Source organism: Helianthus annuus, chromosome 11 (genome assembly GCF_002127325.2).
Source record: "Helianthus annuus cultivar XRQ/B chromosome 11, HanXRQr2.0-SUNRISE, whole genome shotgun sequence".
NCBI lineage: Eukaryota > Viridiplantae > Streptophyta > Magnoliopsida > Asterales > Asteraceae > Helianthus > Helianthus annuus.
Window position 1 is genome coordinate 77,218,388 of NC_035443.2, and position 24,429 is coordinate 77,242,816.

At 41.6% G+C, this 24,429-nt stretch overlaps 1 long non-coding RNA gene across 2 annotated transcripts; it reads left to right on the top strand.

The window, feature by feature from the left end:
• Nucleotides 1–958: 958 nt before the first annotated feature.
• On the top strand, nucleotides 959–24,062 carry LOC110891964. 2 transcript variants are annotated; one of them, XR_002565717.2, is made up of 3 exons: nucleotides 959–1,017; nucleotides 23,807–23,866; nucleotides 23,954–24,062. It is a non-coding gene; the product is annotated as an uncharacterized LOC110891964 (long non-coding RNA). The 2 variants fall into 2 exon arrangements; XR_002565716.2 differs by lacking the exon at nucleotides 959–1,017 and adding an exon at nucleotides 23,638–23,696.
• Nucleotides 24,063–24,429: the final 367 nt, after the last annotated feature.

A 24,429-nucleotide genomic window follows, 5' to 3' on the forward strand; every position in this document is an offset into this window, starting at 1 on the left:
TATATATATATATATATATATATATATATACTACTTTATAATACATATAGGAAGGACTTCTTAAAGTCCATAAAAAATTCCCTTCAAACACCTCTAAAGCATGGTTTACAACCCTCTAAAGCACAAAATAATTTACACTTCCAATTATGCCCCTCCAAAACTTTTAGCTTTTACCCGGATCCATCATCAGCCGTCCATTTCCTTTATATCTTCACACGGATCGCGATCTGACGGCTGATGTATTTTTCACTCGGATCCACCTTTCCCCTTCATTCTCTCTCATCTCTCTCACAACTCACATCTCACCAGTCTCTCTCTCTCTCTCTGGCGATTCCAGATCCAGATCTGGATCTAGGGTTTCTCTGCTCTCTCTGGCGAATCCAGACACAGTTATGCTGCTAGAAGCTCCGCCATCTTCACGGCCGTCGTGGTCCAACAGCGCCGCACAAATCGACGCATTGCCGTACATCGACGACGAGTACGGCGACCACAAAGTCAAAGCAGAGGTTGACCGTTTAATCGAAGAAAAAATGCGTCGTAGTGCTAAACGACCATCTGATTATCTTAAAGACCTCCCTCCTGTTGCCAAATTCAACTTTGAGGTAGTTTTGTTCTTGTCAAATTTCTAGGGTTATGAATTTTGATACATGCTCTGTTTTTAAGAGATCCGTTTTAAGTGTTGTTGTTATGTTGTTGTATGATAATATAGTGTTATTATGTTGTTATTTGCAATTGCTTGGTGTTCGAGACACCTTCTCTCAGATGGTTAACATGGTGGGGGATGGGGATAACTGTTTAAGACACCGTCCCTCTGATGTAACATGTTCTTAATTTTAGAGATAACTATTTAACTATTTAGTGTGATGGATAAGTTATAGTAGATTTTCACTGGTCATTTTTTGGCATTGTAGATAATCTCTTTGATAATTTTTTTTCACTTTAACAATGCTTGCATTCAGGTTATCTTATATTATTGGGGAAGGTGAAGCTACTCTAATGTTTCACGAGCCAAAGCGGGTATGTTGTTTCTACTGGATCTGTGAAATAGATTCAGATCCGTTACTTTTTTCTAGCAGATCTGTGAAATAGATTCAGATCTCTTCTCGGTATGTTTTGGTTTGTATAGTTTTGTTTGTTTTCAATAACTTCAAGAATACTTGAGTCCCTTTTGTTTATTTGAGATCATCTTTCTACTATCCTTTTCATTAATTTTGTTTATTTGTGTTATGGTTCTATAGTTTTTGGATGTTTTACAATAATGACTTTTTTTAAGTGGTTTGGTTTTTGATCTGTGAAATTTAAGGAATGACTGATTATATGATGGAACTAATAATGTCATTTCTTGTGACATCTGTGCTGGTGATATCATTTTACAAACTCTGAACAATACAATATTAATAAAACAGTGTGTTTTGATCCCAATGTTTCTCATTTATGTTTGGTTTTGTGCCCATGTTGATTTTTGATCGATTTTGAACTCTATATCGCTTTCTGGAGAGTTATACGCAAACGGGTGCGTAAACACGATCGGTTTAACACAACAAACACTTCGGAACATCATCATAAACTTAACATACCTTAAATAACCTTTACATAACTTAGAAATAAGTTTTGAAGGCTTTGGTATGGCAAAAACAAGTTTATTCGCTCTCAGGGACTATTTGCGTCAACTTGCAAAATTCTGCCGTTTCGTAAGGCAACGTACAGTTCGGAACTTGATCATAAGTTAAACATACCATATATAACCTAAACATGGCTTAGAAATAAGCTTTGATAGGTTCGGTGTGCGAAAACATGCTTATATGATCTTACAGGGACTAAAAGTGTCAAAAACGTCGTAAGTTTGCATTTTCGCGCATATCTTACGTTCTGACCACTTCTGGACATCCAAAATTTTTGTACACACTAAAATATTTTTATTTTAGTGATCGGCATGCAAAAATTTCATTCGTTTCGCAATTTGGATCGTTTTCGCGCTCGTTGCGATTTCTGTCGTAATTAGCCGAACAACGCAACCGTACGACTAAACGAACCGACATCCGTGAGTTTTCCAAGCATATTTTGAGTCCCCTAAACTTTATTGACCTTGTGGAGCCTTGAAAATGGCTTAACGGGTGTCAAAAGTGCCTGAAATGGACTCAAACAAGTGCAGGGGCAAAAGCTGTCAAAATGTGAAAGTTGCTGATCAGATGCAGGGTCCTTACGGACCGTAAGGGTCCCCTTGCGGACTGTAAAGCATGCCCAGCGACCAGAAACATGAAATTAGCTGCTGTTTTGTAAAATCAGGCCCTTGTTTGCAATTTTTATGTTTTGGGGAGCAAGTTATCTCTTCTCCAAGGCTTCTCTTCTGCTTGTAACAAGTGGAAGGCTAGGATTTCATGCTTAATGACCAAGAAAAACACTTGGAATGATCTCATGTTCTTGCTTCAACTATAAATAGCAAGGCCTTTCACTTGTTTCAAATGCTCATTCCTTCTTTCTCTCATTCACATCTGCTTTGGAGCTCTCTCTCAAGCATTTGGGACTTTGTCTTCTTGTTGAAAAGATAGCAAGGACTCTTAGTGAGCTTCTTTCATTCTTTTATTTGCTTTTTCCTTATGTAGTGCAGAAAGTCAAACGTTTGGCCAACAGTTTGACTTTCGGTTTTGACCATCAATTGGTCAAGTCAAAGTGCAATTGAACTTTGAAACGTGATTGTAATCACGATAGTTATAATCCTTCGTGATTATAGCCGCTGATTACCACGTTAGCTAGTTGTAGTGTCGAGTCAAATTTCGGTCAAAGTGCGTTTAGCACGCATTTTGCCTCGGAACTATTTTAGGGTATCAAAACACTTTGTTTTGATACCAAATCAGTAGGTTAGACATGTTTTGACATGTCTAACACGACACTATTAGTTTGTGCTTGTTTAGGGTCGTAAGGTAAGCGGTCTAAACAACCGCTTATACTTCCGAACCCGACCCGTTTGGTCGATCTTTAGGATCCGACCAAGCACACTTAGTGATCATAGTTTCATAGGGAATAACCACTGAGGTTATAACCTTATGATCAGATAGGAATGGTTAGTCGTATGCTAGTTAGCTTGTATGCCCATAGGAAATGACCAAAATGCCCTTTTGAAGCATAAATCCGTATTTTGATCATGTGAACATATTTTTGACATGTAACCTGATTTAGAAACATGTTTAGGGATAATTGGGCATGTAAGACTTGGCATAGCACATAGTTAACCATCCGAACATAGTTTTACGCTAATGATGCATTATAGTGACTTATGTTACCGTAATGGGTCGAAACGGGTCAAAAGCACTTAGGTAGGCTTTTCAATCAGAATATAGGGCCTATTAAATCATACCATATGAGTTCAGTTACTCATTTGATTTATAGAACCTCATTCTATCCTATATCCATGTTTAGGAGCCGATTATTAACATAGTTACCTATACTAGGTGCCGGTTGATTCCATGATACTTGGAGCTTAAATTGGTCTTATTCTCAAGACTAATTAGCAATCCCAAATGAGTACATAGTTCCCCTCTTTTACCGTTTTCAAATACTTTGGGGTGATACACATGTACATACGTGTTACTTTCGTGCATTTCATGCTTTTATGACATAAACATGCTAGTTTCACCTAGTACACTTATAGTACATGCTTTTAATTGTGTTTTGCTATGTATGTCAAGCATGCTAGCACATTGATTTGTTACACATTTGTTGCATATGTTTACTTAGCATATGGAAGACATTGTTTTACATGACATTTCTTCTATGTATGTTTACTTAACATGCTAGCACATTGTTTTACATGAACATTTCTACTAGGCATGTTTACTTAGCATTTCCTAGTACATGGTTTTCACATGCTACATTGGTTATGACATTTGGTATGTTAAATCGGGACAATAATACATTCATTAACATTAGCTACGCCGCTCGGACTTATGTAATGGTACCATAGGAATTGACAACTCCCGTTTTCGACTTCCTGGGTTTGTTTGGAAGTTGGGGATGACAGAATCCGACAACATAATTTAGATAAACCTTTAATTCGTTTAAGGGTTTGTCGCCACAGTCGCAAGGCTTGAATGTATGCGATTAACATTACTGCATAAATGTTTGTAATCATAAAGCATTGTTTTTCTACAAAACATAACATCTGATTTAAACTTAGGTTTATTCAAAAGCATTGTTTTGTACATTTTTACTATGGGGTTGAGTAACTTCTAGTTATTCACCATACATGACACAGTTTATACATTGACATCATCACATAGTTTAAGTAGATGATTTCTTACTTGCTATGCATTGCATTTGGTTATACATGAAACATTTCACACATGACATGGTACATGGTTTACACATACACATTTTTGACATTGAACAAGACATTTTGGTTGGTTAATGATAAGTGACTTGTGTAACGGGGCTATGTGTTATATGATAAAAGCATGGTGGATACGCCGCTGGTACTTCCTATATATAAGTGCTTTTATTGTATAATACATTGTTGCGTTATATGAATCACTTGGGCAAGACATGAAACATTTTATACAAGAACATGACATTGTTTTACAAAGTACACATTTTGTCCAAATTCATTTTCACTTGGTTATTCATTTAACCATGCATTATCATTTCATCATCATTTGATTTTCATTGATTTTCACATGGTTTTACAAAGGAAAACATTTTACAAGGTTCATGACTACATTTTGTTAAACATTTTTTTAAACCATAAGTCATGAATCTGCATAAACAAAACCTATGTATCTCACAGGCATTTTTATGCTGACGTACCTATTTTTACATGTGTTTCAGGTGCTAATGCATGATGATGCTTGTGCTTCACTTAGGCGGACTCGGGCCTTAGTGACTTTAAAAGACAGTTATTATGTTAGTTTAGTTTGAACTCAAAGACAATGTAACTTTAATTTTAATAATACATAACTTTAATTGCCATGGTTGTTGAAACAATAATTCTGTCGCCACTCACCTCCCCGGCGTTTCCGCCGCGGTTTGTTGTTTTACGCGGCCGGGGTGTGACAGAAGAGTTGGTATCAGAGCCAATGGTTATAGGGAATTAGGTTATTAGTAATGCTTTGACCTAGACTATAACTTTCTAGGACCCTAACACAAGTTTACTTGTGTTTAGATTTTAAAACAATACACGTCACCTATCCTTAGGTGATTACCAAAACTTGAACACAATATTCCAAAACGATTTTGAAATCAATCATCTATCCTTAGATGATTTCTTTTTGGTCTCGTGCCTTCTGAATTTTCAAAATCCCGTCAAAGTTTTGGGTCTAAATAATGTGAACACGTGCAAGCTGGAAGAGTGAATGCCTGTACCCTGAGTTTTCTGTCTAAGGCTAGAGTGTTCGTACAAATCCGCAGTATCGGACCAATCACTCTTACCTGGGAACTCTTGGGGTGAGTGTTCACTTATAGGCAAGCATGTCTTCGCGATACATTATTATGACTCATTTACTTTGATTTGTCACTGTGTGTTGTTTGTTTGCTTTGTGGTAACAAACAAACGACCACATTCCTTGCCTTTTGTCGATTTTATTGTTATCTCATTTTCATCACATCATCTCACTCGTTTTCTCTCATGTTTCCTCTTTTAGAATGCCTCCTCGACGTAACGTTCCTCAACCTGATGCCGAACTGGCAACTATTATAGCACAGCAGATGGCTGCTATGCTACCTGGTCTCATAACTCAAATAAACCAAGCCACCAATAACAATGTTAATGCACCTACTCCGTGCAACTTCAAACTGTTTAACTCGGCTAAACCACTCAAGTTTAGTGGTACTGAAGGAGCAACTGGGCTTCTCGAGTGGTTTAAGAGTCTTGAGAGCACATTTCGCCATGTTCACTGTCCGAACAACCGTAAAGTCGAGTTTGCTTCGAGTGTATTCCAAAAGAGGGCTCTTACCTGGTGGAATGGGGTAATGAGAGATAGAGGTGCAGATGTTGCTTTGGGTCAAACTTGGGAGGAACTCAGGGCTCTCATGATGAGAGAATTTTGTCCTCGACATGAGCAGAGGGCACTCGAAGATGAGTTCAATGATCTGAAGCAAGTCAGTGGTGAACATCGGGCTTACACTGACAGATATGAGGAGTTAAGCTTGCTCTGTCCAACAATGGTCACGCCTTTGGATAAGGCAATCGAGAGGTACATAGATGGGTTGCCGGATCCTGTTCAGGATATTGTCACTGGCAGTCACCCTACTACCATCCTACCATCCGACAGGCCATTGAGCTAGCTGCTACCCTTACCGAATCGCAGATCAAGAAGGGTAAACTCCACAGGAAAGGTGACAAAAAGTAGAAACAGTCTGATGGCGCCAAGGATAACAAGGGCAAGAAGGCTGCTGAGTCTTCAAAGAAATCGAGGAAGCGTAAGGCTTCCAAGAATTTTGCTGTCACTGCTCAGACTAACCAGGCTGCTCCTAATCAGGCAGCACAGAATCAGGCTGCACAACCTGCTGCCAAGCGGCAGTATGCGGGAAATGCACCTCTGTGCAACAGATGTAATAGCCATCACCAGCCACAAATGCAATGCCGCATCTGCACGAATTGTGGCAAGTCTGGTCATCTTGCGAATACCTGCCGTTTTGCTCCTAATCTGAATCAGCCTGCTCAAAACCATGCACAGAACCCTTCCCAGAATCCTGCACGACCTCACTTTCCGCCTGGTTCATGTTTCAACTGTGGGGATCTGACTCACTACAGGAACAACTGCCCGAGGTTGGCAAACGCAAATCAGGCACCAGCTCGTGGTAGAGCTTTCAATCTGAATGCCAATGAGGCGCGTGCAGATAACGAAGTGGTGAACGGTACGTTCTTTGTTAACAACCATCCTGCTTCTGTTCTATTTGATTCGGGTGCCGATAAGAGTTTTGTGTCCTTAGCATTTGAGCCTTTGCTTGCGATGATTAGAACAAAACTAGGAAAGCCCTTGACAGTAGAAGTAGCTAGTGGTGAACCTGTTGTCCTCAACTCTGTTCTTCGAAATTGCCAGTTGAATCTCAATAACCATCTTTTCCCTATCGACCTCACACCGATGCAACTCGGGAGCTTCGACGTCATAGTAGGAATGGATTGGTTATCCAAGTACCATGCTGAGGTGGTATGTTTTGAGAAGTTGGTTCGTATACCGCTTTCGACTGGTGAGATCTTAGAAGTTCATGGGGAGAAACCCGTTAAACTCATGTCTTGTACCCAAGCCCGCAAATACCTGCGAAAGAAGTATGTTGCTTTCTTAGTACATGTCATAGAGGATAAAGGCAAGGGTAAGACAATCCAAGATATCCCTGTTGTTCGGGATTACCCAGAGGTATTTCCTGAAGAATTACCTGGTTTACCCCCTGTGCGCCAAGTTGAGTTCCGCATTGATCTTGTGCCTGGCGCTAATCCCATTGCTAAGTCACCTTATCGTCTTGCACCATCTGAGATGCAAGAGTTATCTAAACAGCTTCAGGAGCTTTCTGACAAAGGATTCATCCGTCCAAGCTTTTCCCCTTGGGGCGCTCCTGTCCTATTCGTGAAAAAGAAAGATGGATCATTCAGGATGTGTATCGATTACCGTGAGCTTAATAAGCTTACCATCAAGAATCGATATCCCCTACCTCGCATCGATGATCTCTTTGATCAGCTACAGGGTGCTACTTGCTTTTCAAAGATTGATCTACGTTCTGGGTATCATCAACTTCGAGTTCTCGAAGAAGATATTTCCAAGACAGCTTTTCGTACGCGTTATGGTCATTATGAGTTCACTGTTATGCCTTTCGGTTTAACAAATGCTCCATCTGTTTTCATGGACTTGATGAATAGGGTTTGTAAGCCTTATTTGGATAAGTTCATCATCGTCTTCATTGATGATATTTTGATCTATTCTAAGACTCGAGCTGATCATGAACAACATCTTCGTCTTACTATGGAGCTTCTAAAGAAAGAACAACTTTTCGCCAAATTCTCCAAGTGCGAATTCTGGCTTAAGGAAGTTCAATTTTTAGGGCACATCGTCAACGAACAAGGTATTCATGTAGATCCCGCCAAAATCAGTGCGATTAAGGACTGGGATACTCCTACTAATCCTACCGAGGTTCGTTCATTTCTTGGTCTAGCGGGTTATTACCGCCGTTTCATTGAAAACTTCTCCAAAATTGCGGTTCCTCTCACTTCTTTAACTCAGAAAGGCAAACCTTTTGAGTGGGGATCCAGACAGGAAGAAGCTTTCCAGACCTTGAAACAGAAGCTTTGTGATGCACCTATTCTATCTTTGCCCGAGGGTAATGACGACTTTGTCGTGTACTGTGATGCATCCAACTTAGGCCTTGGCTGCGTTCTTATGCAAAGAAACAAAGTTATAGCCTATGCATCAAGACAGCTGAAAGTGCACGAGAAGAACTACACCACTCATGATCTTGAGTTAGGTGCAGTAGTCTTTGCTCTCAAAATCTGGAGACACTACCTTTACGATACAAAGTATGTATTGTTTACTGACCACAAGAGTCTCCAGCACATCTTCAATCAAAAAGAACTAAACATGAGGCAACGACGATGGATTGAACTCCTAAACGACTATGATTGTGAAATTCGCTACCATCCTGGTAAAGCGAATGTCGTGGCTGATGCATTGAGTCGTAAGGAACGTGTCAAGCTTCATTGTGTTCAGGTTCGATCTGACATTCAATCTCGCATAATTCAGGCTCAACATACTTGTGTTGCACAAGACTTGATGGGTAAAGAGTTACCGTGTCATACTAATCCTGAGCTTGAACTGAGAGATTTTGGGATTTTCTACTACATGGGCCGTTTGTGGGTCCCAAGCATAGACAATCTTCGCACCTTGCTTATGGATGAAGCTCATAAGTCTCGTTATTCTATTCATCCTGGTGCAGACAAAATGTATAAGGATCTTCGAACCCAGTACTGGTGGCCGGGTATGAAGAAAGACATAGCCTTTTATGTTTCCAAATGCCTTACTTGTCTTAAGGTTAAGGCAGAACATCAACATCCCTCTGGATTATTGGAGCAACCAGAGATTCCGGTTTGGAAATGGCAAAACATTTCTATGGATCTCATTACCAAGTTACCGCGCACTAAGAAGGGTCATGACGCCATTTGGGTTGTTGTTGATCGTCTTACAAAGTCAACACATTTCTTGCCAATCCGTGAGAGTCTATCTGCAGATGATCTTGCCAAGATCTATGTTGATGAGATTGTATCTCGACATGGTGTTCCTTTGAACATTATATCTGACAGAGATGCTCGATTCTCGTCTCGTTTTTGGAGAACCATGCCATCTGCCATGGGTACTCAACTTCATTTGAGCACAGCATACCATCCGCAGACAGATGGTCAATCTGAGAGAACAATCCAGACACTGGAGGATATGCTTAGAGCGTGTGTGATTGATTTTGGTGGTAGTTGGGATTCGCATCTACCTTTGATCGAATTCTCCTACAACAATAGTTATCACTCTAGCATCAACATGGCTCCTTTCGAAGCTTTATACGGTCGAAAATGTCGTTCACCGGTCTGCTGGAATGAGATATGTGACACTTCGGGTTTTCCCGGACAATCTTTCGATGTAACGTGTGTGTACGTATGTTTTATTAAATAAAAAATTCATGAAACTATTCGTTGTTACATGCTATGTGTATTTATGTATATGTGTAATATATATATGTGTGTGTAATACTAGTGAGCCGGACCCGACTCGAGACATGCTCGGTCTCGAGTGAACAGTAGTGATGGGCCGTTTGGGCCTTGACACCCCTTAGCCCACCCGGAAACAACCCTTGACCCACTCGATATATATACCGGCCAACCCTCACCATTTTACCATTTTTGCAACATTTTCCCTCACACTCTCACACTCTCTACCTCTCACTAAAACCCCAAAACCCTAACCAAGATCACCTTCCTCTCCTTCCTCCTCCCTCTCGGATCAACCAACATCAAGATCACCCTCGGTTCGAACTCGGAATCATCACTCGAAGGCTTCATCCTTGCACCAACTTGAACACCTTTGTGTCTCACTTGAATCGGTTAGTGTTATTATGTTCACTAGGTGTTTGTTACACAATGTTGATAAATTGCCTTGAAATGTTTGCATGATTGATTGGTTATTTAGTTGTTATTTGTTACTCTTGTTTGAGAAAAATAGAGTGCTTTCTGGTGGTTATTTGGTTAGATGTTTGGTTAGATCGATTATTGTTATATGTTTCGGATCATGTTAATAAAAGATATGTTATATTGTTTAGGATGAATGGTTTTTGTTATCCGAATGACATTAAGGGTTTGGTTAGAGGGTTTATACATAAATTTTGGATTGTTATTGAGGAATGTGGTTTGAATGTTGTTTGAATAAATGAAGAACACGTATGAAGATTTGATGAACATTCAAATATGCTAAGTTTGATCCAAATTGTGCACAAAACAGACAGGAAAACATGTTTAGTGGGGATAGTACACTGTTACATGAAAATGCAATTCTATTGGTCAGTACATTGCAGGTTCTAGAAGATTTGTTGTGCACGTAATCGCGGTTGCGAGTCGTAACCTTTGGTTGCGACTCGAGACCACATCAAGTCTTGTCGAGATCTCCCGGTTGCGAGTCGCAATCAACGCGTATCGAATCCGGTTGCGAGTCGTAACCACTGCTGCTAAGTCGGAACCGCCAGTTGCGAGTCGTAATCTCTGGTTGCGACTCGTAACCAAAACGTGATGAACCGAGACCTCGGTTGCGAGTCATAACCTCGGTTGCGAGTCGCAACCACCCTGTCTCGACTGGGCTATTTTGGTGTTTTTATGGGCTTTAACTGTTGGGCTTTTTGTTGACTGGACTACGTGTTGTTGCTGCTGATTGTATGTTTAGGGCTGACCCCATTAACCCAACTGTTTGTTGTTACGTATTTGCTGTATGTGCTTGCTGTACGTGTTCGCTATGTGTTTATTTGTACCCAACTTGACCCATACTTGGTAACCATGCTAGGACGTGGTGACCAACATACTTGACCGGGTAAAATAATCTACCGAGCAACCCAAGGTGAGTTCACAACTTAAAAGCATGCGTCCCGGTGGTTTGGGACACGAGACTAAAACAACCCTATCCCCTTGTGAAGGGGATACCATTTACATTCCTTCCCTAGTTACTGGGAATAAACTTACTTTTCCTTCCCTTGTATTGGGAAACCTTTTAGTTAATTACTGTTTATACGGAATGCAACCAAACGGCACTAAACGCAACTCTATCACTCAAGTCCCTACTACATAATACCGATTAGTCGCCGGGGCCAGGCGAACGGGTTATTAGTTGATAGCGCTATTTAGGTTTTACTAACCTCACACCGTGCCATGGTATGGGATCGGTCGTGAACTAATGTACTCAGGCATCCGTCAATGATGATAGAACATTGTCATCGGGGCATCCTGTGGAAACGCAAACGGTTAACTAGTGTTCGGTATTGGAAAAACAGTTTAGTCGCTAACTTTTGGGGTAGCTCCCCATGGCATGTATAAACGGATAAATTAACTGGTGAAACAAGTTTTTGGAAATTAAAACTGGACAACTAGTGAACTCACTCAGCATTATTGTTGACCCCTTTACTGCATGCTTTGCAGGTAACCAGTGACGAAGGAGCTTGCTGCTTGGGAACGAGTAGTGTCTGTCCACCCTTGTGTTGGGTGTTACCTTATTTTGAACTATGAACCTTGTTTAAACTACCTTACTTATGCTTCCGCTACTTATTACTGTTTGAACTTGAAACCTTAAAACTCTGAACTTGATATTTGCTAATCTTATGGTTAGTAAGTATTACTTTTTGTTATCAATTTAATTAGTCAGTATAATTGGTGGCTGGATCCTGGTCAGTCACGCCCTCGAAGCGGGTGTTATCCGCAGGTGGAATTTGGGGGTGTGACAGATTGGTATCAGAGCCATTGGTTATAGTGAACTTGGTTTTAAAAAGGGGAAAAATCTTTTTGAGAAAAACCAGACTATAACCCGTGACTCATGACGACACTACACTCCAAGTGCAAGGCTCGACTTATCTGACCTCATAGCTCGGACCCATATTTACTTGCTTATTTGTCTTATGCTTCTGCCTTACTATACGTACTAGTTTGCCTGATTAGATAGATACTCTTTCTCTCTTCTATCTCATTCTCGCTATGTTACGACACCACACTCATACTGTGTTTTCTGGTTATGAAGACAATGAGTGGACGCGGACGAGGAAACGTCAACATGACTCAGGCTCAGTTCACTAACCTGCTCAACACGGTGGCTGCAGCTTTCGCAGCTCACCCTATAGGTCAGCCTGCGCCTGTGCAACCACGTGTCTGTACCTTCAAGACCTTCATGGATTGCAAGCCTCTTCCATTCAGTGGCACTGAGGGTGCCATAGGTCTCCTGCACTGGATCGAGAAGGTAGAAGCTGTCTTCGCTGTCTGCGAGTGTCCCCCTGCTAATTGGGTGAAGTTTGCTACTGGTACTCTTGAGGGAAGCGCACTTTCGTGGTGGAAGGCGCAAATTCAAATGCTTGGTTTGGAGACTGCAAACGCTACTGCATGGGAAGATTTCAAGGATATGATCAAGGAAGAGTACTGTCACAGGGATGACATCCACAAACTCGAGGACGAGTACTATGAAATCAAGATGGTTGGGTCAGAGATTGAGACCTACACCAAGCTGTCCAACGACTATGCTGCTCTTTGTCCAAACATGTCCCGACCCATGTATCGAAGGATCGAATTGTACATCAAGGGTTTAGTCCCGGAAATCAGGAGCCACGTAACCTCGGCCAACCTCACTGCCATACAGCCCGTGGTTCGTCTTGCCCACAAACTCACCAACCAGGCTGTGGAGGAGGGCAGGTTGCCCAAAAGGATCAGTGCTGCGGAAGGAACTTCCAGTGATGGTAAAAGAAAGTGGGATGGAAATCAGGGCAAAGATGCTAACCCTACTCAAGCCCCAGCTCAGCAAAGGAAAACTGACAACAACAAGGGCACTCAGCAACAGGGTGGCTACCGGGGAAGCTACCCTAAGTGCAACAAGTGTAACAGGCACCACAATGGGGCATGTAACAAGGGTCAGTGTCAGCGATGCCACAAGATGGGGCATGAAGCCAAGGATTGTAGAAGTCAGTTCCCAGCAAGGCAGAATCAGCAACAACCCCAGCAGCAGCAGCAGCAGGGAAACAACCGGGCATGTTTTAAATGTGGGGCAACAGGGCACATGCGAAAGGATTGCCCTGAACTGAATCAGAATCGCAACAACAACCAGGGAGCTGGGAACAATGAGCAAAACAACAATGCTGGGAATGCAAGGGGAAGAACTTTCGTGATTGGAGCTGGAGAAGCAAGGAACGACCCCAACGTCGTGGCGGGTAAGTTCCTACTTGATGATCGTTATGTTTCTGTGTTATTTGATTCCGGTGCCGATGCCAGTTATGTATCCCTTCGCATTAGTAAGAAACTTAAGCACCCGCCTGCATTATTAAGTTCTAAGCACGTCGTCGAGATAGCTGATGGTAAGAACATCGAGGCCACGCACATGATCCACGACTGCACACTAGAATTGTCTGGCCACACGTTTAGTATCGATCTTTTCCCTGTCAAGCTTGGAAGCTTCGACGTCGTCATTGGTATGGATTGGTTATCCAAACACTGCGCTGAGATCCTCTGTCAAGAGAAAGCAGTTCGTATACCTCGTCGTTCTGGCCAACCCCTCATCGTCCAAGGCAACAAAGGTGGAGAAGTCACAGGCATTATCTCGCTCCTGAAAGCCCAGAAGTGTTTACAAAAAGGGCACACCGCTATCCTAGCACTCGTCACCAACACCCACGAAAAGGAAAAGAGGATTGAAGATTTCCCTGTAGTACGTGACTATCCCGAGGTATTTCCTGAGGAACTACCTGGACTCCCTCCCCACCGTCAGGTCGAATTTCAAATCGAGCTAGCTCCCGGAGCAGCACCCATAGCTCGTGCACCGTACCGTCTAGCCCCTGCAGAACTGAAGGAACTCTCCACGCAATTATAGGAACTTTTGGATAAAGGATTTATCCGTCCTAGTTCATCACCCTGGGGAGCCCCAGTACTCTTTGTCAAGAAGAAGGATGGCACATTCCGGATGTGCATCGACTATCGTGAGTTGAACAAGGTTACCATCAAGAATCGTTACCCTCTCCCGCGCATCGACGACCTATTCGATCAGCTGCAAGGATCGAGCTACTATTCTAAGATCGACCTGCGATCAGGCTATCATCAGTTGAGAGTACGTGACGAAGATATTTCCAAGACTGCGTTTAGGACCCGTTATGGTCACTATGAATTTCTCGTTATGCCTTTCGGAATGACCAACGCACCGGCAGTGTTCATGGATCTTATGAACCGCGTATGTAAGCCTTACCTCGACAAATTCGTGATCGTGTTTATCGACGACATTCTAATCTATTCAAAAAGTCAAGAAGAGCATGAACGACACCTACGCCTCATCCTCGAACTCTTACGCAAGGAACAATTGTACGCCAAATTCTCGAAGTGCGACTTTTGGCTTCGAGAAGTCCATTTCCTCGGCCATGTAGTTAATAAGAACGGAATTCATGTTGACCCAGCTAAGATCGAATCGATAAAGAACTGGCCTACGCCTAAGACTCCCACTGAAGTTCGCCAATTCTTGGGTTTGGCAGGCTACTACCGCAGATTCATTCAGGGATTCTCAAAGATTGCCCAACCCCTCACGACTCTTACTCAGAAAGGCATTGCCTACAAGTGGAATGAAGCACAGGAATCTGCTTTTCAGAGACTTAAGGATAACCTCTGTAGCGCCCCTATTCTCTCGTTGCCTGAAGGCACTGACGACTTCGTAGTTTACTGCGATGCATCTATTCATGGGCTCGGTTGCGTGTTAATGCAACGCGAGAGAGTTATTGCCTACGCCTCACGACAACTCAAGACACACGAAAGAAACTACACAACGCATGACTTGGAACTAGGAGCAGTGATCTTTGCTCTTAAGATATGGAGACATTACCTGTACGGTACCAAGTGCACTATTTACACCGATCATAGGAGTCTCGAGCATATCTTTAGGCAAAAGGAATTGAACATGAGACAACGTCGATGGGTCGAACTCTTGAATGACTACGAATGTGCCATCAAGTATCATCCGGGCAAGGCCAATGTCGTGGCAGACGCCCTCAGCCGAAAGGACACTGTACCGAAGCGCGTGCGAGCATTGCAACTTACCATCCAGTCTAACCTCCCTACCCAGATCCGACATGCTCAGGTTGAAGCATTAAAACCGGAAAACATCAGGGCTGAATCTCTGCGAGGGTCGAGACAGCAACTAGAACAGAAGGAAGATGGCGCTTACTATGTAACAGGGCGCATTTGGGTCCCTCTCTATGGAGACTTACGTGAACTCGTGATGGACGAAGCCCACAAGTCCCGCTACTCAGTACATCCTGGTTCGGACAAGATGTACCACGACTTGAAGACTACATATTGGTGGCCTGGCATGAAGGCCCACATAGCAACATACGTCAGCAAATGTTTGACTTGCGCAAGAGTCAAGACAGAGTACCAGAAGCCAGCAGGTCTACTCCAACAACCAGAAATCCCGAAATGGAAATGGGAGCAAATTTCCATGGATTTTGTTACAGGGCTACCTAGGTCTCAACGCGGAAATGATACTATTTGGGTAATAGTAGATCGATTGACCAAGTCCGCGCACTTTCTGGCTATTAAGGAAACAGACAAGTTTTCTACCTTGGCGGAGATTTACTTAAAGGAAGTAGTTTCGAGGCACGGGGTGCCAACCTCAATTATTTCCGACCGAGACGCTCGTTTTACTTCGGAATTGTGGCAAGCTATGCACAAATCCTTTGGCTCACGTTTGGACATGAGCACCGCTTATCACCCGCAAACGGATGGACAGTCTGAACGCACCATCCAAACCCTAGAAGACATGCTTAGAGCGTGTGTGATCGATTTTGGCAAGAACTGGGAGAAGCATCTACCGCTAGTATAGTTCTCCTACAACAACAGCTACCACACTAGTATTCAAGCAGCACCTTTTGAGGCATTGTACGGTCGTAAATGCCGGTCACCTTTTTGCTGGGCGGAAATCGGTGATAGTCAAATCACGGGCCCAGAGATGGTGGTGGATACAACGGAAAAGATTGCCCAGATCAGACAACGCATGGCGGCAGCTCGTGACCGTCAGAAGAGTTACGCTGATAAGCGTAGGAAACCATTGGAATTCCAGGTCGGTGACCGGGTTCTACTTAAAGTCTCACCCTGGAAGGGTGTGGTTCACTTTGGTAAACGGGGCAAGCTTAATCCGCGATATATCGGACCATTCGAAATTACCGAGAAAATCGGTATGGTCGCTTATAGATTGAACTTGCCTGAAGAACTGAGTGCGGTACACAACGTATTTCACGTAGCTAACCTGAAGAAGTGTTTGTCGGACGAAACACTTGTGATTCCTTATAAGGAACTGACTATTGACGAATAGCTACACTTTACTGAGGAACCGATTGAAATCACTGATCGAGAGATCAAAATCCTCAAACGTAGCCAGATACCTCTTGTACGAGTCCGTTGGAACTCGCGACGTGGCCCAGAGTATACCTGGGAGCGGGAAGACCAGATGAAGCACAAGTATCCCCAGTTGTTCCCAAACGAAAACCCCAGCACTGAAGCTACAACCGAATTTCGGGACGAAATTCCAAACTAACGGGGGGATGATGGGACACCCCGTTGAAACGCTTTCACTTACGCTAGCTTGACAGTGGCTGCCTTAACTTTCGGGACGAAAGTTCGTAAAACTTGGGGATAATGTGACACTTCGGGTTTTCCCGGACAATCTTTCGATGTAACGTGTGTGTACGTATGTTTTATTAAATAAAAAAATTCATGAAACTATTCGTTGTTACATGCTATGTGTATTTATGTATATGTGTAATATATATATGTGTGTGTAATACTAGTGAGCCGGACCCGACTCGAGACATGCTCGGTCTCGAGTGAACAGTAGTGATGGGCCGTTTGGGCCTTGACACCCCTTAGCCCACCCGGAAACAACCCTTGACCCACTCGATATATATACCGGCCAACCCTCACCATTTTACCATTTTTGCAACATTTTCCCTCACACTCTCACACTCTCTACCTCTCACTAAAACCCCAAAACCCTAACCAAGATCACCTTCCTCTCCTTCCTCCTCCCTCTCGGATCAACCAACATCAAGAGCACCCTCGGTTCGAACTCGGAATCATCACTCGAAGGCTTCATCCTTGCACCAACTTGAACACCTTTGTGTCTCACTTGAATCGGTTAGTGTTATTATGTTCACTAGGTGTTTGTTACACAATGTTGATAAATTGCCTTGAAATGTTTGCATGATTGATTGGTTATTTAGTTGTTATTTGTTACTCTTGTTTGAGAAAAATAGAGTGCTTTCCGGTGGTTATTTGGTTAGATGTTTGGTTAGATCGATTATTGTTATATGTTTCGGATCATGTTAATAAAAGATATGTTATATTGTTTAGGATGAATGGTTTTTGTTATCCGAATGACATTAAGGGTTTGGTTAGAGGGTTTATACATAAATTTTGGATTGTTATTGAGGAATGTGGTTTGAATGTTGTTTGAATAAATGAAGAACACGTATGAAGATTTGATGAACATTCAAATATGCTAAGTTTGATCCAAATTGTGCACAAAACAGACAGGAAAACATGTTTAGTGGGGATAGTACACTGTTACATGAAAATGCAATTCTATTGGTCAGTACATTGCAGGTTCTAGAAGATTTGTTGTGCACGTAATCGCGGTTGCGAGTCGTAACCTTTGGTTGCGACTCGAGACCACATCAAGTCTTGTCGAGATCTCCCGGTTGCGAGTCGCAATCAACGCGTATCGAATCCGGTTGCGAGTCGTAACCACTGCTGCTAAGTCGGAACCGCCAGTTGCGAGTCGTAATCTCTGGTTGCGACTCGTAACCAAAACGTGATGAACCGAGACCTCGGTTGCGAGTCGTAACCTCGGTTGCGAGTCGCAACCACCCTGTCTCGACTGGGCTATTTTGGTGTTATTGGGCTTTAACTGTTGGGCTTTTTGTTGACTGGACTACGTGTTGTTGCTGCTGATTGTATGTTTAGGGCTGACCCCATTAACCCAACTGTTTGTTGTTACGTATTTGCTGTATGTGCTTGCTGTACGTGTTCGCTATGTGTTTATTTGTACCCAACTTGACCCATACTTGGTAACCATGCTAGGACGTGGTGACCAACATACTTGACCGGGTAAAATAATCTACCGAGCAAGCCAAGGTGAGTTCACAACTTAAAAGCATGCGTCCCGGTGGTTTGGGACACGAGACTAAAACAACCCTATCCCCTTGTGAAGGGGATACCATTTACATTCCTTCCCTAGTTACTGGGAATAAACTTACTTTTCCTTCCCTTGTATTGGGAAACCTTTTAGTTAATTACTGTTTATACGGAATGCAACCAAACGGCACTAAACGCAACTCTATCACTCAAGTCCCTACTACATAATACCGATTAGTCGCCGGGGCCAGGCGAACGGGTTATTAGTTGATAGCGCTATTTAGGTTTTACCAACCTCACACCGTGCCATGGTATGGGATCGGTCGTGAACTAATGTACTCAGGCATCCGTCAATGATGATAGAACATTGACATCGGGGCATCCTGCGGAAACGCAAACGGTTACCTAGTGTTCGGTATTGGAAAAACAGTTTAGTCGCTAACTTTTGGGGTAGCTCCCCATGGCATGTATAAACGGATAAATTAACTGGTGAAACAAGTTTTTGGAAATTAAAACTGGACAACTAGTGAACTCACTCAGCATTATTGTTGACCCCTTTACTGCATGCTTTGCAGGTAACCAGTGACGAAGGAGCTTGCTGCTTGGGAACGAGTAGTGTCTGTCCACCCTTGTGTTGGGTGTTACCTTATTTTGAACTATGAACCTTGTTTAAACTACCTTACTTATGCTTCCGCTACTTATTACTGTTTGAACTTGAAACCTTAAAACTCTGAACTTGATATTTGCTAATCTTATGGTTAGTAAGTATTACTTTTTGTTATCAATTTAATTAGTCAGTATAATTGGTGGCTGGATCCTGGTCAGTCACGCCCTCGAAGCGGGTGTTATCCGCAGGTGGAATTTGGGGGTGTGACAAGATAGGTGAAGCTCAGCTTACTGGACCTGAACTCATTCTAGAGACTACAGATAAGGTCAAGAAGATTCGTGAAAACCTTCAGACAGCTAGAAGCCGTCAGAAGTGTTACGCGGATCGACGACGCAAGCCCTTAGAATTTCAAGTTGGTGATCACGTCCTACTCAAGGTATCCCCTTGGAAAGGCGTGATTAGATTTGGAAAGAAAGGAAAACTTGCACCTCGCTATGTTGGACCATTCAAGATCGTTGAAAGAGTCGGAAAAGTAGCCTATAAACTTGAGCTACCTCCTGAACTTGGAAATGTTCATCCCACATTCCACGTGTCCAATCTCAGAAAGTGTTTAGCTGATGAGAACCTCCACATACCACTTGATGAAATTCGTGTTGATAACACGATGCATTTTGTTGAGAAACCTGTGGAGATAGTGGACCGTTCATTTAAACAGTTAAAGGGCAAACGAATTAAATTGGTCAAAGTTCGCTGGGAATCTAAACGTGGCCCAGATTTTACTTGGGAACGTGAAGATCAGATGAAAGCGAAATATCCGCATCTATTCTCACAAGTTTCCTCAAAATAAATTTCGGGACGAAATTTCCTGAAGTAGGGGAGACTGTGACATCTGTGCTGGTGATATCATTTTAGAAACTCTGAACAATACAATATTAATAAAACAGTGTGTTTTGATCCCAATGTTTCTCATTTATGTTTGGTTTTGTGCCCATGTTGATTTTTGATCGATTTTGAACTCTATATCGCTTTCTGGAGAGTTATACGCAAACTGGTGCGTAAACACGATCAGTTTAACGCAAAAAACACTCCGGAACATCATCATAAACTTAACATACCTTAAATAACCTTTACATAACTTAGAAATAAGTTTTGAAGGCTTTGGTATGGCAAAAACAAGTTTATTCGCTCTCAGGGACTATTTGCGTCAACTTGCAAAAGTCTGTCGTTTCGTAAGGCAACGTACAGTCCGGAACTTGATCATAAGTTAAACATACCATATATAACCTAAACATGGCTTAGAAATAAGCTTTGATAGGTTCGGTGTGCGAAAACATGCTTATATGATCTTACAGGGACTAGAAGTGTCAAAAACGGCGTAAGTTTGCATTTTCGTGCATATCTTACGTTCTGACCACTTCTGGACATCCAAAATTTTTGTACACACTAAAATATTTTTATTTTAGTGATCGGCATGCAAAAATTTCATTCGTTTCGCAATTTGGATCGTTTTCGCGCTCGTTGCGATTTCTGTCGTAATTAGCCGAACAACGCGACCTTACGATTAAACGAACCGACATCCGTGAGTTTTCCAAGCATATTTTGAGTCCCCTAAACTTTATTGACCTTGTGGAGCCTGGAAAATGGCTTAACGGGTGTCAAAAGTGCCTGAAATGGACTCAAACAAGTGCAGGGGCAAAAGCTGTCAAAATGTGAAAGTTGCTGATCAGATGCAGGGTCCTTACGGACCGTAAGGGTCCCCTTGCGGACCGTAAAGCATGCCCAGCGACCAGAAACATGAAATTAGCTGCTGTTTTGTAAAATCAGGCCCTTGTTTGCAATTTTTATGTTTTGGGGAGCAAGTTATCTCTTCTCCAAGGCTTCTCTTCTGCTTGTAACAAGTGTAAGGCTTGGATTTCATGCTTAATGACCAAGAAAAACACTTGGAATGATCTCATGTTCTTGCTTCAACTATAAATAGCAAGGCCTTTCACTTGTTTAAAATGCTCATTCCTTCTTTCTCTCATTCACATCTGCTTTGGAGCTCTCTCTCAAGCATTTGGGACTTTGTCTTCTTGTTGAAAAGATAGCAAGGACCCTTAGTGAGCTTCTTTCATTCTTTTATTTGCTTTTTCCTTATGTAGTGCAGAAAGTCAAACGTTTGGCCAACAGTTTGACTTTCGGTTTTGACCATCAATTGGTCAAGTCAAAGTTCAATTGAACTTTGAAACGTGATTGTAATCACGATAGTTATAATCCTTCGTGATTAAAGCCGCTGATTACCACGTTAGCTAGTTGTAGTGTCGAGTCAAAGTTTCGGTCAAAGTGCGTTTAGCACACATTTTGCCTCGGAACTATTTTAGGGTATCAAAACACTTTGTTTTGATACCAAATCAGTAGGTTAGACATGTTTTGACATGTCTAACACGACACTATTAGTTTGTGCTTGTTTAGGGTCGTAAGGTAAGCGGTCTAAACAACCGCTTATACTTCCGAACCCGACCCGTTTGGTCGATCTTTAGGATCCGACCAAGCACACTTAGTGATCATAGTTTCATAGGGAATAACCACTGAGGTTATAACCTTATGATCACATAGGAATGGTTAGTCGTATGCTAGTTAGCTTGTATGCCCATAGGAAATGACCAAAATGCCCTTTTGAAGCATAAATCCGTATTTTGATCATGTGAACATATTTTTGACATGTAACCTGATTTAGAAACATGTTTAGGGATAATTGGGCATGTAAGACTTGGCATAGCACATAGTTAACCATCCGAACATAGTTTTACGCTAATGACGCATTATAGTGACTTATGTTACCGTAATGGGTCGAAACGGGTCAAAAGCACTTAGGTAGGCTTTCCAATCAGAATATAGGGCCTATTAAATCATACCATATGAGTTCAATTACTCATTTTATTTATAGAACCTCATTCTATCCTATCTCCCGGTTTAGGAGCCGATTATTAACATAGTTACCTATACTAGGTGCCGGTTGATTCCGTGATACTTGGAGCTTAAATTGGTCTTATTCTCAAGACTAATTAGCAATCCCAAGTGAGTACATAGTTGCCCTCTTTTACCGTTTTCAAATACTTTGGGGTGATACACATGTACATACGTGTTACTTTCGTGCATTTCATGCTTTTATGACATAAACATGCTAGTTTCACCTAGTACACTTATAGTACATGCTTTCAATTGTGTTTTGCTATGTATGTCAAGCATGCTAGCACATTGATTTGTTACACATTTGTTGCATATATTTACTTAGCATATGGAACACATTGTTTTACATGACATTTCTGCTATGTATGTTTACTTAACATGCTAGCACATTGTTTTACATGAACATTTCTACTAGGCATGTTTACTTAGCATTCCTAGTACATGGTTTTCACATGCTACATTGGTTATGACATTTGGTATGTTAAATCGGGACAATAATACATTCATTAACATTAGCTACGCCGCTCGGACTTATGTAATGGTACCATAGGAATTGACAACTCCCGTTTCCGACTTCCTGGGTTTGTTTGGAAGTTGGGGATGACAGAATCCGACAACATAATTTAGATAAACCTTTAATTCGTTTAAGGGTTTGTCGCCACAGTCGCAAGGCTTGAATGTATGCGATTAACATTACTGCATAAATGTTTGTAATCATAAAGCATTGTTTTTCTACAAAACATAACATTTGATTTAAACTTAGGTTTATTCAAAAGCATTGTTTTGTACATTTTTACTATGGGGTTGAGTAACTTCTAGTTATCCACCATACATGACACAGTTTATACATTGACATCATCACATAGTTTAAGTAGATGATTTCCTACTTGCTATGCATTTCATTTGGTTATACATGAAACATTTCACACATGACATGGTACATGGTTTACACATACACATTTTTGACATTGAACAAGACATTTTGGTTGGTTAATGATAAGTAACTTGTGTAACGGGGCTATGTGTTATATGATAAAAGCATGGTGGATACGCCGCTGGTACTTTCTATATATAAGTGCTTTTATTGTATAATACATTGTTGCGTTATATGAATCACTTGGGCAAGACATGAAACATTTTATACAAGAACATGACATTGTTCTACAAAGTACACATTTTGTCCAAATTCATTTTCACTTGGTTATTCATTTAACCATGCATTATCATTTCATCATCATTTGATTTTCATTGATTTTCACATGGTTTAAAAAAAGAAAACATTTTACAAGGTTCATGACTACATTTTGTTAAACATTTTTTTAAACCATAAGTCATGAATCTGCATAAACAAAACCTATGTATCTCACAGGCATTTTTATGCTGACGTACCTATTTTTACATGTGTTTCAGGTGCTAATGCATGATGATGCTTGTGCTTCACTTAGGCGGACTCGGGCCTTAGTGACTTTAAAAGACAGTTATTATGTTAGTTTAGTTTGAACTCAAAGACAATGTAACTTTAATTTTAATAATACATAACTTTAATTGCCATGGTTGTTGAAACAATAATTCTGTCGCCACTTACCTCCCCGGCGTTTCCGCCGCGGTTTGTTGTTTTACGCGGCCGGGGTGTGACATTTCTTTCATGTGTTTACCAATAACAGAGAATGAGATGAGTACAGGGTTGAATTGTTTTACAATTAAGTTTTTATTTTTGTTTAATTTATGGATCATTTATGATATTTTGAACTCAACATGCTTATAGACAACTGTCTGGTATAAATTCTTTAATTAAGTATGCTAATTTAGATTTGTTACTGATAGTAAATCTTGGTTTTAAAATGTTACTGAAGGTAGTCAAGGTGTCCATGTTTGTTTTGTTTCAGATGGTGTGGTGTCTGATGCGAGCAAAAAGAAGAAGGCAGTCGCCTCAGCCAAGAGAGGAGGTACAGATCAGTTTTGTTTCTTCTTGTTGAGATCAGTTCATAACATTTAAAGGTTATAAAAGTGTTTAATGGTTTTTGAACTTGCAGTACAAGCTTTGATGAACATAAAGAATGGTCTAGATGATCCACATAGTGTCTTGAATTGGGATGCAGATGCTGTTGATCCATGTAGTTGGACTATGATCACTGTTCTATTATAAGTTGGCTAAGTTCTAGCACTAGTTAATCAGTTATAATCGACATGCTACGGTCACTTGTTTTGTTGGTGTTGTTTTGACATGCTACGGTCACTTGTTTTGTTAGTGTTGTTTTGACATGCTACGGTCACTTGTTTTGTTGGTGTTGTTTTTATCAGTTGTTGTATGCACAGAAGATTCAGACGGCAGTGTAGGCCAGCAACTACAAGAGTATGCACAGACGGCTTTGGGTTTACAAACTGAACCAACGTTCAACCAGCCTTTCCAGCTTTCAACACCGCTGCAGGCACGACCTCCATTTTCACTCGTGCATACATCCCTCCTCCGAAAATTTGCAGGCCAGTGTCACCAGGACAGCTCATCGAA